Below are 15362 nucleotides of genomic sequence, written 5' to 3'. Positions count from 1 at the left end.
ACCATACTGTTGAAATGAAGATACAGGAATTGGTTTTTGTGTGGAAAGATTGTAAACTCCAGTTCAGTTCTGGTATTTGGAAATAATGCCCGGACGCAGGATTTGTTCAGTCTTAAGGGCATGTCCACAGTATTGCTATATACAGCTGAGATCCCATCACACGCCGGCAAATTCAGATCACACAATTGTAGTTGTCTAGTGCAACAAAGCTGCTTCGCTCAGATTTGCTTTTTGCAGTGAAGCAAACTGACGGTGGAATGCAAACTGTGAGATAACTCTTGCTTTGGCACAATGTCATCTAACCTCCCCGCAAACCAATCAGAGTAAATGCTCATTTAAACAACCATTTCCTTGCAATCAAATCATAATGAATGCCCAGTGTTTGGCCAGCAGGAATTGCTCTAAGGGTGTGTTTCCCCCCCCTGTTTGGACACAAATTGGCAGATCTTTTGGTGCTGCTAAAAAAACAAAGTAGATGCCGTAAGCCTGAGACTGTTATAACCTCCTGGTTATACACACGACAACAGAAAATGATACATACACAAAAACAGATCTTTAGGGAAGGGGGAACGGGAATATTAAGTCCTGAAACAAAGCTGCTTTCAAAAGCATCGTGTTTTTTCTTGCTCTAGATAGAAATGATAATTTTTTGTAAGTACGGTACTTGTTAGGGATGTGAAAATGTTGATAATAGCAGAACAGACCCCTTGCCTTGGGGGGGGGGGGTTCTTATCTCTTATTTCTCTGTTCTTAGGTTCCCAAGTTGACTAGCATCACAAAGACTGTAATAAAGACTTGTCTTGTGCATCTCACAAGAAGCTGAGAAGTTTGTTCTCGAGACCATTCAAACTGTGCTCTGCAACACAATCTAAAGTGTTGTAAATATTGTATTAAAGCTAGATCCATAGTATATGTGGCCAGCTATGCAAAATTCATTCCTATTCTTTATTCAGAACAATCTGCTTTTTAATTTCATTGTATACAGGTTGTACAATGACAATAAAGGTATTATTTCCTTATTAATTTGATGACATTTGTTTGTTTGTTCATTTAAATGAAATTATTTGTTTCCCTTTCAAGAGACACAGCTCCACTCTAGCACTTACAATCCCTTCCTCTTCTTTTTCAACACAGGAAAGAGCTAATTGCAAACCGTTATTTAATTTAAATTATATACTTCTGTCCCCTTCGAAGAATAACTGTCATTTAAAAAGGAAAAAAAAGTTTCAAGCAAATATTCAAACGGTAACTTTTATTAAAAACAATGTGGAAACAATTTTACGGGATTTGGATATTTGGTTATCCCTGCTGTTTCATTCCCTGATCAAACCTTTTAATAATGATTTTACAAGAGCTATTTAGGCAATTATTATTTGCAGGTTTCGGTGTTAACTTCATAGTGCTCCTGTCCCCTCCAGTTCTCTTAGATTGCGTCCAAACCCTACCTTTTGGTTCACTTTGATTGACAGTGGATGACATGGCATGACTAGGAGCTGAAGAGTGATGTGATTCAAGCCCAAACCTTTAACATGTTTATGTTGAACAAACTCCCATGCTGTAAACTGCTTTTAAAACACATTTTTCACGGGCTTCACCAATCCGGCTTGCAGGATCACGGTTCGGAGGACACAGGATCCGGACGTCTCCTTTAGCCCAACATAACAGGGTAGTTATTTAACTGCTGATCGTGTCCAGGTATGTGGAGATACTGGGAATGATTTTATCTGTAAAAAATAATCGGAGCAGAATTCATTGAAGACCTTTCGCCTGGTTATTTGTAGGAGTTTTGGTCTGTAATAAATTGCCAGCCACTATTTGTTTTTGTGTCTGTTCTTGATTTTATCGTCTTATCTTTTTGTAAACCGCTCTGAGGGTTTTTGTGTTTTTTGTTTGTTTTGTTTACAAATGAGTGGTGTATAAATATTATGAAATAAATTAATAATTTGTTGTAGGAAGAATAGTGACTATGAGATCATAGTGATGCAAAAATTACTATTCAAGACATTAAAGACTGAGGATGTTGTTAAAGCTGTTAAAGGAAAACCATCGGAATGTTAACAGGAGAAAAACCAGGCAAAAAATGGGAAAACATGAGGGTTGCTCATTAATTTGGGGGGAAATTATCAAGATTTTTAAAAGTTCAAAATTTATTTTGAAAGAACTAGAGTAAGCAGGGTGAATTATCAAGATTCTTTTTAAAAAAATCTAGATTTAAATAAATAAAATAAAATAAAATAAAAGTTTCTTTCATTGGACAAGGTTTAATGAAATGAATTATGGCTTACTGTCTGTGCAGTGGAATTTTGATTGCATGTAATTCACATTTTCTTACAAATAATACATTGTTTTAAGATATTAACAGGGGAATTTTTTTCCAGTGTCCATACGACATTGGTGTTATCAAGATATCAGCCTGTCATAGTATCAGTCCCCAAATTATATCTGGATATACCCTTTTTTAAAAATAAATCTTTCCAACAGTCCATTTGTGATATCACAACGACCCATTCACAGAATTAAGTCTCCATCAGAAAGCACCTTAGGAAAATGTTCTCATCCCAAATATTTGATGGAAATATTTAAAACACATTAAAAATCCACTGAGTAGCATTTAAACAAAAAACAAAAAACTCTGAATGCAATTAAATAGTTGGCTTTTCACAGAAATGCTCTAGTTCTAAAGTGCATATAAAATCAGAATGCTTTGGGGAAATAATCATAACTATTGTTTTAAAAAATGCTTTGGAAAAATAATTTATAACTACTGTTGTTTTTTGTTGTTGTTATTTACCCAACCTTCAACATAAGGGCGGACTACAACAAATTAAAATACAACATTAAAAACAGTGTAAAACAGCTGCACAGAGACCTGGTTTTGTTTAATTATGATGTAATATGGAAAATCTCACACGACCCGGGAAAACAGAGGACAGTGGGTGCATCTGAGTGTCACTATTTTTGGGAGGGATTAAAGTGCTTCCCATGAATTTAGACTTGTGCAATTAAAGTGGAGAAAATGTTCTGTTGACTCTCTGTAACAGACGCACTTTTTGTGGTCTGGAAACTGAAAGAAACGCATTGAAAAGTGGGATGAACAAATTAATAACAGAAGACGTGCAACCCCCAAAAGCAAATAGAGATTATTGCAGGATGAATGCTTGTTGTCGTATAACCACCCCGCAAACAAACTGTAACAAATGCTCCATAAAGAGCGAGTACAATTATTCCTGCATTACTGAATAATTGGCAATTACTATTGCAGATGCTCCTGTGCATTTTCAAATAATTTTAAAATAATTTGCATCTGCAGCTCTAAATGTGTTCTTCCAATGTTGTTTGATGGTCTGTTTTAGCTACACATTCTTTTATCTATTTTCATAGTTACCAACCAATTCGTGGAACGGCGGGTGGCATGATTCATGTGGCAGAAAAGGCAGACTAAAAGTGTGAAAATAAATACACGGATACGCAACATTATCGCATTTCAAAAGGCATAATTTAAAATATACAGGTTCATATTTCTTGAGAAAGCATAATCGTCGAATTTCAGGCAATTAATTATTCACTATGGTTTAAGCCCAGGACGGGGAGGGATTATTTTGCAAAATGGATTCAATCTGTCCCCTGGGAGATGGAAAGCAAATACTGTCAGACACTGTATTGTTTGGAGATATTTTTTAACTATGGGGAAATTATTATTCTCTCCCACCCCACCCGCTCTCCCCAAAGTATCTTAATAAAACACTGGAAGTGTTCTGTATCCTGGGTTTTATATCAAGCAATGCATTTAAGATTCATGCAAAGGAACTGTGCTATGTCAACACAGAAAATGGGGCAGGAATTTGCCACATCGCTGTCTGATCAATCAATAAGCAATTAACAGCAGCAAATAAGTACGCCAAACAATAATCAGTTGCTACTTCTATTGCTCTTTAAAATATAAGACACTAAGTCTGGGAAAGATGACAGTATCATGGATATTTCATAGAATCAAGTCAGGTGTCAGCAAACTTTTTCAGCAGGGGGCCGGTCCGCTGTCCCTCAGACCTTGTGGGGGGCCAGACTATATTTTTTTTCGGGGGGGGGGGGAATGAACGAATTCCTATGCCCCACAAATAACCCAGAGATGCATTTTAAATAAAAGCACACATTCTACTCATGTAATAACACACCGATTCCCGGACTGTCTGCAGGCCGGATTTAGAAGGCGATTGGGCCGGATCCGGCCCCCGGGCCTTAGTTTGCCCACCCGTGAATCAAGTGTTGTACTCCACATTAGTCCGAGCAGTTCTGTTTAAATTAATGGGCATTTACTAACTTCAGTGAGTCTACTCTGAGTATAACTTAGTTGAAGGCAGCCCATTCTCTTCCTCCCCTCCGTTTTATTATCACAACAACCCTGTGTGGTAGGTCAGGCTGAGAGAAAGTGCCTGGTCTAAGCCACCCAGTGAGCTCCATGACTTTGTGGAGAGATAAAAGATCAGGGCAAAGGCATCCTGTTCTCACCGTGGCCAAATAGCTACCCTGATGGGAAGCTTGCAAGAAGGTCCTGAGCAAAACAACTGTCACGGTCTGGTTCACGGGCGATCGAAGTCCCAGCAGGGGACGTCAGGACCGGGGGCAAGATGGCGGGGTGGGAGCAGGAACAGGCGTCCAGAAGCCAGGAAGCCAAGAGTTTGAAGGTCAGGAAGCAAGGAGACACGAAGTCAGGGGTCCAAGGATCAAGAAGCAAGGAGTCGTGAAGTCAGGGGTCCGAGGGTCAAGAAGCAAGGAGTCATGAAGGCAGGGGTCCGAGGGTCAAGAAGCAAGGAGTCACAAAGTCAGGGGTCCGAGGGTCAAGAAGCAAGGAGTTGCGAAGTCAGGGGTCCGAGGGTCAAGAAGCAAGGAGTCACGAAGTCAGGAGTCCGAGGGTCAGGAAGCAAGGAGTCACGAAGTCAGGAGTCCGAGGGTCAAGAAGCAAGGAGTCACAAAGACAAGGGTCCAAGGATCAAGAAGCAAGGAGTCGCGAAGTCAGGGGTCAGGGGTCCGAGGGTCAAGAAGCAAGGAGGCAAGAAGCCAAGGATCAGGAAGCAAGAACCCAAACACAACAAGGCAGGAAGCTTGTTGCTGTGGCAAAGAGCCGAAGGGAAATGCTGACCTTATATCCCTTCCCAGCTCTTGCCACCAGGTGCATTGAGTTACCGATCAGCCTCACCTGTGAGGCCACGCCTTGGCTCTCCAGAACAAACTTAGGAAGGCCCCAGTCCTGCAAAGTCCTATTGCTCACAGGCCCTGGCTCCTGCCTGCACACCTGACAACAACATTATCCCCAGTTCCGATTCCCAGCATCTGGCACCCAGAGACTTTGTTGACTCCGATACGGGAGGTAGGGAGCACCCATCACGGCCAGCCTTTTCATCTGTGAATTTGTCTAATCCCCTTTTAAAACCTTCCAGGGTTGGAGGCCATTACAATATCTTGTGGCGTTGAAACCCATAGCCCTGTGGCAGTGCATTCCATAGGCAGCAAATCTCAGTGTGTCTGTGTGTACACTTCTGGATTCCTTGAAGGAAAGATGGGGGAGCAGTGAATACCGTCATCATATTTATGTTAATCTGGGCAGGATAGTATATTTGCACTTCTTTGGGAGTCGAGAAATGAAATGTCATCATCACGGCTAAATCAACAGTGTGTTAGAGATGGCAGTTGACAGCAGTATGATTTTGAGATTTCAGTGATGGACTATTAAACGCTAATTTCCGCTTGGCCTCTGGACCAAATCAGTACTTTTCTTCCCGATGAACTTAACAAAGTGCACATTTCAGCAGAGTGTGTGTCAGTGGCCGACTTGGTAATCAAAGCCGGAGAACTGCAATCTTTCTTTCCGCTGCCGCCCACAAATGAATGAGGATTTGGAGAGGGTTTGGCCAGCAGCGTCACAAAGGTGGGATTGGCTAGAGAGCAAGAGGCCGGGCCACTTTGACGGGCTCAAAAAGAGAGGGAATTTGGTGGTGTCGATGGCAGTGGATGAGATGGGAGTGGCTCCTTTGCCTCCGGCGTTAAGCAAAACATCCAGTTGGTTTGCTGGCCAGGTTGACTGGGGCTGTTGGCCGGACCTGGGAAGGCCCCAGCAACGTCCACCTTCTCTGATGAGCGATGGAAGGGTTAAACACAAACAGCTGGGTCCTGAAATCTCCATTCAGCATCACTAACCTACTCCAAGATGTGGCCTCAAGCGGCGCTCCCAAGGGACCACTGTCATCACCGTTGTTGAGGGAAGACGAGAACGTCGTCGTAGCAGCAGCAGCAGCCGCCGGTGAGGAACGGCAGAGGTTGAGAAAAGAAGATCTTTCTGGCGAAAGGAGAGGAAAACACGAGAAGCCACCTTTCAGCTACAACGCCCTGATCATGATGGCCATCCGTCAGAGCCCAGAAAAGCGCCTCACTCTCAATGGCATCTACGAGTTCATCATGGGCAGCTTCCCGTACTACAAGGAGAACAAGCAAGGCTGGCAGAACTCCATCCGCCACAACCTCAGCCTCAACAAATGCTTCGTCAAGGTGCCCCGGCACTACGACGACCCTGGCAAGGGCAACTACTGGATGCTGGACCCTTCAAGCGAGGATGTCTTCATCGGAGGCGCCACCGGAAAGCTGCGCAGGAGGCCGTCAACTTCCCGGACCAAGCTGGCCTTCAGGAGAGGAGCTCGGCTGGCTTCGGCCGGAGTGACCCTGGCCGGATCTCTCTACTGGCCTCTGCCTCCTCTTTACAGTGCCTCCTCAGCCTACCTGAGCCATCCCCCTGGCACCTTCTCTTCCATTTTCTCCCACCAGGCTATTTCTCCTCCAACGGGGCACAGACAGGTGGAAGTAGATGGCTCCTACAGCAACCACCAGCAGATTGCCACAGCGATGTTGGCCTCAGCTATCCCTTGCAGCCTCTCCTCACCCGACTGCCTGGACTCCTGCTCTGTTAACTTCCTGGCCGGACCGGCAAATTACATCTTCTCTCAGAGACATCACACCCTGCCAATGAGCCCTCAGGCTGTCGTCCCATCCAAAGCCACCAGAGATCTCCTCGGAAGAGGTCCTCCAGCTTTCCCCGGGCGGCTTTCTCCTGAGCTTCCAAGCTACTTTGCTTTTCAGAATCAGGGCGTTCTTTTTCATCCAAGCCTGCCTTGACTGTATACCCTACAAGCCTCTTCTTCCCTGAAAGAAACATTATTTTTTTTAATTCCTGCCTGCTAATATTTGAACCCAGTCAGCTTCCTGTTGTGCTGCGTGCTGCATTGGTTTTCCACCCGTGGTCCGTGAAAAACTACGGAGAAATGTTGACTTTTCACCCCATGTGTTTCCTTCTGACCCTTCACTGGTGAAAGCGAGGACCTCTATCAACGTTTACCAACATGAACTAATTTCTTCGAATGCCTCTCGCTAACCTGAACTATGAGAAAATCTTTGAGGGCTAAGGCAAGTCAGCAAGCTTCCTGTGTAGATCCGAGCTCGGCTTTGCTGCCGATATTTGGCCTCAAGACTGGCACTCTGAACGCCAAGCGAGACAGAATTGCCCCAGCGGGTGCCAGTCGGTTTTGATGCCCATAAATTCTGCACATTTCCCCTTGCCTTGACTCCACTTCTACCCTCCCAATGCCTTTGATCAACGTACTGAATAATAGAACGGACTTTTGAACAGGCACAAATGAACAGCGGTAGCTGCCTGCTTCTTTGCAGAGCATGAAATAAGGCATGCCTTATCCTTCACCCAGCAAAGTTCTAACTTAGCTGGGCTGCTATGATTCAGCCATTAAGCCTCTCCTGCGATTACGACCTTTGAACTGTGTGATCCTACAGGGCACATTGGTTTAGGAGCCATTGCAATCAGCAAGACTTCTGTTGTGCTAAATATATTTAAGGCTGAAGAGCCCATGGGTCTCAGACATCTTTGTGTGGCAGGTTCGGGGGTTGCTTTTTTTATTGATAATTCATAAGCAGCGTCAACGTGCATGGCATTTTCTGAGGTGTGTGTGTGTGTGTGTGTGTGTGTGTGTGTGTGTGGACCCACCAGACCCCTATCCCCCCAAGGAGCTTTGACTCTAAATTTCATCAGTGCAGTAAGCTAATAGCAGAGGGTGGGAATGGAAGATAGAGTTTGGTTGCGCTTAGTGTCAAGCCTTCTCATCTGCAGCTGTAGCGCATGGTCTGGAAGAAAGAAGAATTCCAGGGCAAGGCAGGTATGTCGTCGTCACCTCCACCTGAGCACCTCTGCAGGCAGTGCAGGGAGCCGGCAGGTAGAATACACAACTTGCAGTGGTTCACGCAACTCACTGGAATCATCACAGGGCAAAGTGCCCCATGTTTCTGGACCTGGGAGATTACCAGTGCAATAATGCCTTTATGAATTGGGTCCAAAGGCCCTCCTAGTCTAGTGTCATGTCTTCAGCAGAAATGGCTAGCCTCAGACGCTGAAAGAAAACTCACCCTCTGTGGATTTGTCCCTATAGCATCTTGGAATCTGTGGCGCACTGCTTTTAAACATGGACATGTAATGTATAATTATCAATGGCTGGTGGACCTTCATAGACTTGTCTTCTTTGGAAATGTAACTTTGAAAACCCCCAAAAAACTAGCAAATTCACTGTCTGGCCATCACCACAGCTTGCGTCAACAAACTGCTAAAGTTAATTATGTGAAGCATTTCATTTGTGCGTAAGCTGCCAATCGGCTTAATTGGGAGAGACTAAAAATCTGCCGTTTTGACAGAGATGGAGGGTAATTGCTTGATGCTTGCTTGCTGTCTCTGAGCAGCACATCCAATCCTTAGAATTTGAGGTACTGGAGAAAATGCAGTAAGGTTGCAGTTCTAAGCGTTTGATGGAAAATCCTACTATAAATGTGCTCAGTAGAATTTGCACAAAAGAGTGTGTCAGAATGTGCAAATTCTGGATTAAATTGCTTTGTGAATCGGGCTCCAGTATCCCCCGATTTCTGCTGGACTTAATTCTAAGTAATTGATTGTGCTTTTAATTGCCGCTTGATAATTGATACCCCAGCCCTGAACACATTTACACAAGGGATCGAAACAATCAAGTCCCATTGATTTAAGGGTTGTGGTTTTAGGCTCTGTGGGTTTGGAAGTGAATTTAGAGACAATCAATTTCTATAGCGTATTTATTCCAAAGTTTTTGCAGTGATTGTAATAGTACTATTATTAATTAGTTCCTACAGTGTGTGTGTGTGTGTTTAATTATCCTTTATTCATGTGTGTTTGTGTGTTTTATGACTCTTCATTCAGAGAAAACACAAACTCTTAATGCGCGGCAAGAACTTTAGCTTGGAAACATCACACCCTGAGGGAGCCAAGAGCAATTTATATCATTCACCTATTCTGATTTTTTCTTTCATGTGCATGTCTGTTTAAGATTTGGCTGAGAACCGACAAATGGAAAAGCTCAAATGTGCAGGCTGAGGCTAATTTTTAGGGTGCTTTGCTTGCTTAGCTACATTATTTCCAAACTGTGCGCTAGTTTGAATTGGGATGGGAGGGAGAGAGAGGATGAAATCCATCAAGCATGTCTTATGTCCATAAAGCCGATAAACATGCGATATGCACAACAACTGTGTGATCAGTAGACCTGTAAGTTTGTTGAAATTAATTGCGTTTGCATGGGAGAGAGAAGCTCCGTGGAATGCACCTTAGAACGTCCGATATCGCGAACCACAAGTGAGTTTTACCTGCGTGAAACAAGCCCACAATAAAGATACATACTGATCCATTCATTTCCCAAACCCGACGGCCGTGTTTGATTGTGAACTTTTGTGTCGTTTCATTTTGGTCATTTCATTTCATTTTGGTCATTTCATTTCACAAGGATCAAGGAATCGAGATGCAGGGATCATTAGGAAAGGAACCCAAAATCAAACTGCCAATGCGAATGAATGAATGAATTTTATTATTACGGTCGCAGACCAGTTCCGGCTCACTTACAATATCAGGAAAATCATAAAACACAACAGGAATACATTGAATTGCAATTGGGTATAACAGAGACAATTCAGATGTAGCGGCAGTTAAAAATATATATTAAATCTTAGGGAACAAGCTGTGCTACCAAAATGATGGTTTTAAATGACAATTTTAGGTTGTATTTTAATGATCAAGATTTAATAAGCTGCCAATGTAATCGTGCCATTATACAAATCTGTGCTGCAACCACATTTGGAATACTATGTATTTTAAAAATTATTATTATTATTAGTATTAGTATTATTAGTATTATTATTATTAAAAGTGGACAGAGAAAAGTTTTTCTCCCTCTTTCATAATACTAGAGCTCAGGGGATTCCAATGAAGCTGATTGCTGGAAGATTTGGGACAGATAAAATGAAGCCCTTCTTCACACAGCCCATGGAACTCCCTGCCACCGGAGACAGGGATGGGTGGCTTTAAATAGATTATTAGACAGATTCGTGGAGCATAGGGCTACTGATGGCTACTAGCCACGACGGCTATATTTTGCCTTCACATTTGGAGGCAGTGATGCTTCTGAATGTCAGTTGCTGGAAACTGCGGCAGAGAGGAGAGGGATCTCACCCTCGGATCCTGTTTGCAAGTTTTCCATGGGTATCTAGTTGGCCACTGTGAAAACAGGACGCTTGGCCAGATGGGCCACTGGCCTGATTCAGGAGGGTCTTCTTATGTTCTTCAGACTGACCGGCCTCACGAAACTGCGCATTTCATTAATACATACACAAATGGCTCTATTTGGATAGCAGATGACCTCTTTATTGAGCCTTCCATATTTCTACTTACAGGTAGGTAGCCGCGTTGGTCTGCCGTAGTCGAAACAAAATAAAAAAAAAGTTCCTTCCAGTAGCACCTTAGAGACCAATAACAAACTTAGTTGGTCTCTAAGGTGCTACTGGAAGGAACTTGTTTATTGAGCATTAATCCTGATTTGCTTGCACAAGGTTTACAGAGAGGTTAGATTATATCTGGTCTTTAATAGGTTTATGTCTATATGTTGTTGTTGTTATGCCCTTCCCATCTGATTAGGTTACCCCAGCCACTCTGGGCGGCTTCCAACAGATACAAAAACATAATAAAGCATCAAACATTAAAAATTTCCCTATACAGGGCTGCCTTCAGGTGTCTTCTAAAAGGCAGACAGTTGGAGATGTTTAAACCATTATCTTTTATATGTTTCTTTTAGCTTTCTGGACTTTTATCTGTGTTGCTTTAATTTGTTTAAGCTGTCCTCGAGTCGTAGTCTGGGAAGAAGGCAGGAAATAAAATAACAACAGGAACAATTTATTGAGCATTGATTCTGATCTGTTTGTAGGGCAGTGAGCACTCATCTCACTTTGCTTGTGGTATGTTTATACATCTTCCCATTAATCAATTGTTCACCTCACACTTTCCAGGGGAGCATCCCCATCACTCTCTTAACCACGACAAGTTTGCGTGGGGTTTTTAAAAGTGGATTTGTTACACTGGAGCAACAAAGTGGATTTGTTTCCTGCTTGGCAGGGGGTTGGACTCGATGGCCCTTGTGGTCTCTTCCAGCTCTATGATTCTATGATTCTATTCTAAAGCGCTTTAACCCACTTTGATTGCACAAGCCTACATTTTTTGGTGTGTGCTTGAATCCCCTCCTCAGAAATAGTGACCATTTAGAGGAGCTTTATATATCCAACAAGTTGAAACGTAAAGGCAGCATAAAACAGAAATAAAAAATCTTTATAACCTCAAAGTATAAAATGCAGTCACCTTCACACAAACCCTGAGAAGTCGTTGCTTTTTAATGTGTTTTAATGTGTTTCTATGTATGTAGAAAGGAGGAAAACAACATGTGCACAACAAAATAAAATAAAGAACACAAATTGAATCCCAACTCTTTCAGCTGCTGACATGTAAGATTGTATGTCCGGTGTAGCAGTATATAAAATAAAGCTCTACCATACGGCACTGAACTCTAGAGGCTTCTTGCTGCCTTGTACTAGGAGTATATATAGTTTTGAATAACTTGGGTTTTATAAACAAGGACCATAGGAATAATAAATTGATACAAATAAATAGACCATGTCATTTGTATATCACAAAAATTACTAGGAGTATATTACGAATGATTTCCCCCACAAATGCAGTGATTGACCAAAATTTACTATACCAAGCTTGGATGATTAAATGGTCTAAGACAGTGGTTCTCAAGCTTTTTTCTCTTTATTTCAGAATAAAAATTTGCTTCTGCCACACTGAATTTTTGATTGATAAGAAATACATTGGAAAGCAAAAAGAAGCAACTGGCAGTGCTTGGATTTTAACCTAGAACACAGCTAATTTATAATATGAACATGGGACACCCAGAAAGTATAAAATAATACAGGGATGTCAGAACATGAATCATTCCCAAAATATAATTATAAACGAGCCTCTTACATATCTACCTTAAGTACATATGAGAGGTGTGAGATTGCTTCTGCCAGGTAATCTCATATATATTAGGTCTGTTTTCAGACAAACTCTCATCTCATCCACACAAATAAGCCTTTTTTCTTTTCTAATCTTTCATATTTGTCGGAGTTGAAAATCCCTGTTTGTGGAGAACTATAGAATAGCCAATGCTCTTCAAGAGAGAGACGTGAATACTATTTCTGCTTGCATAGATACAGATAGTGATAGAGATCATAGGGGTAGAGAGATACTACACCGAAATGTTACCGTAATTTTTTTGTTTTTGTTTTTTTTAAATAACTTTTATTAGTATTTTCCACACAACAACAACACAAAAGATATCAAAAAATAACAATACACAACACACAAAAATCAACATTCGAAAACTAAAGAAAGCAACAACAATAACAGCAACAAACAAATCCATATCTTACAAGTCAATATTATATTATAAACAACAGGAAGAAGACATTGACTTCCACCAATCTCACAGCACCTCCTTTATCTCTCATTGTGTCTTCCTGTTGTCCTGATCATCTCTATCCTAACATCTAGATATAAATCCTTATTTCATATTTATTTGATTGCCCTTGAATATTCCCACCATACTTGCCATGTTCTCCTGCCTCACCCTTTGAGAACCACTGGTCTGAGAACGGAAAATCAAGATGACAGACGATGCCAAAATAGCAAAACTAACTAGGAAGCTCAGAAATCAAGAAGACAAGAATTTTTTAAAAAGAATGGGAAAAGTTTATAATTTATATACGAGACCACTGCAAGCAGGTTAAAACAATGGCAGGATTTTAATCACGCTTGTAAAGTAACGGAAACTATGGACAATTTAGAAGGGAAAATATTTGGATAAATATTGACATGCAGTTGTAATTATTTTTACTAGGACCCAGGGAAGGGATGGGGGGAAGTCAGGAGATTCAGAGTACAGTGGTACCTCGGGTTACAGATGCTTCAGGTTACAGACACTTCAGGTTACAGACTCCACGAACCCAGAAATAGTACCTTGGGTTAAGAACTTTGCTTCAGGATGAGAACAGAAATCGCGCAGCGGGAGACCCCATTAGCTAAAGTGGTACCTCAGATTAAGAACAGTTTCAGGTTATAATAATAATAATAATAATAATTTATTATTTATACCCCGCCCATCTGGCTGGGCCTCCCCAGCCACTCTGGGCGGCTTCCATAAAAACCAAAAATACAGTAAAATGTCACACGTTAAAAACTTCCCTGAACAGGGCTGCCTTAAGATGTCTCCTGAATGTCAGGTAGTTGTTTATCGCTTTGACATCTGCTGGAAGGGCGTTCCACAGGGCGGGCGCCACTACCGAGAAGGCCCTCTGCCTGGTTCCCTGTAGCTTTGCTTCTCGCAGTGAGGGAACCGCCAGAAGGCCCTCGGCGCTGGACCTCAGCGTCCGGGCAGACTGATGGGGGTGGAGACGCTCCTTCAGGTATACTGGACCGAGGCCGTTTAGGGCTTTAAAGGTCAGCACCAACACTTTGAATTGTGCTCGGAAACGTACTGGGAGCCAATGCAGGTCTTTCAAGACCGGTGTTATATGGTCTCGGCGGCCGCTCCCAGTCACCAGTCTAGCTGCCGCATTCTGGATTAGTTGTAGTTTCCGCGTCACCTTCAAAGGTAGCCCCACGTAGAGCGCATTGCAGTAGTCCAAGCGGGAGATAACCAGAGCATGCACCACTCTGGCGAGACAGTCCGCAGGCAGATAGGGTCTCAGCCTACGTACCAGATGGAGCTGGTAAACAGCTGCCCTGGACACGGATTTGACCTGTGCCTCCATGGACAGCTGTGAGTCCAAAATGACTCCCAGGCTGCGCACCTGGTCCTTCAGGGGCACAGTTACCCCATTCAGGACCAGGGAATCCTCCACACCTGCCCGCCTCCTGTCCCCCAAAAACAGTACTTCTGTCTTGTCAGGATTCAACCTCAATCTGTTAGCCGCCATCCATCCTCCAACCGCCTCCAGACACTCACACAGGACCTTCACCGCCTTCACTGGTTCTGATTTAAAGGAGAGGTAGAGCTGGGTGTCGTCCGCATACTGATGAACACCCAGCCCAAACCTCCTGATGATCTCTCCCAGCGGCCGCATGTAGATGTTAAAAAGCATGGGGGAGAGGACAGAACCCTGAGGCACCCCACAAGTGAGGGCCCAAGGGTCTGAACACTCATCCCCCACCACCACTTTCTGAACACGGCCCAGGAGGAAGGAGCGGAACCACTGTATAACAGTGCCCCCAGCTCCCAGCCCCTCAAGACGGTCCAGAAGGATGCTATGGTCGATGGTATCAAACGCCGCTGAGAGATCCAGCAGAACTAGGAAACAGCTCTCACCTTTGTCCCTAGCCCGCCGGAGATCATCAACCAGTGCAACCAAGGCAGTTTCAGTCCCATGATGAGGCCTGAATCCCGACTGGAAGGGATCCAAATGGTCCGCTTCTTCCAGGCGTGCCTGGAGTTGTTCAGCAACCACTCGCTCAATCACCTTGCCCAGGAATGGAAGATTTGAGACTGGGCGATAGTTGGCCATCGTGGCCGCATCTAAAGATGGTTTTTTAAGAAGCGGTTTAATAACCGCCTCTTTCAGCGGGTCTGGGAAGGCTCCCTCACGGAGGGAAGCATTCACCACCCCACGAAGCCCATCGCCCAGTCCTTCCCGGCTAGCTTTTATAAGCCAGGATGGGCAAGGATCCAGGAGACAGGTGGTTGGTTTCACTCGTCCAAGCAGCCTGTCCACATCCTCGGAGGTAACAGATTGAAATTGATCCCACTCAACTTGACTAGACAGAACTCTAGCACTCTCCCGCCCCGGCCCTGCTCCCACGGTGGAGTCTACTTCTTCCCGAATCTGGGCGATTTTATCTGCAAAAAACTTTGCAAAATCATTGCAGGAGAACA

The 15362-nt window shown here is 43.3% G+C and overlaps 1 pseudogene across 1 annotated transcript; it reads left to right on the top strand.

Annotated features, from left to right (window-relative positions):
• Positions 1-5304: 5304 nt before the first annotated feature.
• Positions 5305-7161, top strand: LOC308591518 (forkhead box protein G1 pseudogene; annotated as a pseudogene). Its single transcript has one exon. The product of its transcript is annotated as a forkhead box protein G1 pseudogene (transcript).
• Positions 7162-15362: the final 8201 nt, after the last annotated feature.

This window comes from Podarcis bocagei (assembly GCF_964188305.1).
Source record: "Podarcis bocagei genome assembly, chromosome: 7".
In the NCBI taxonomy this organism is placed as follows: Eukaryota; Metazoa; Chordata; class Lepidosauria; order Squamata; family Lacertidae; genus Podarcis; species Podarcis bocagei.
The sequence above is the reverse complement of the archived record's forward strand: the minus strand, read 5'-3'. Positions and strand labels throughout refer to the sequence as shown.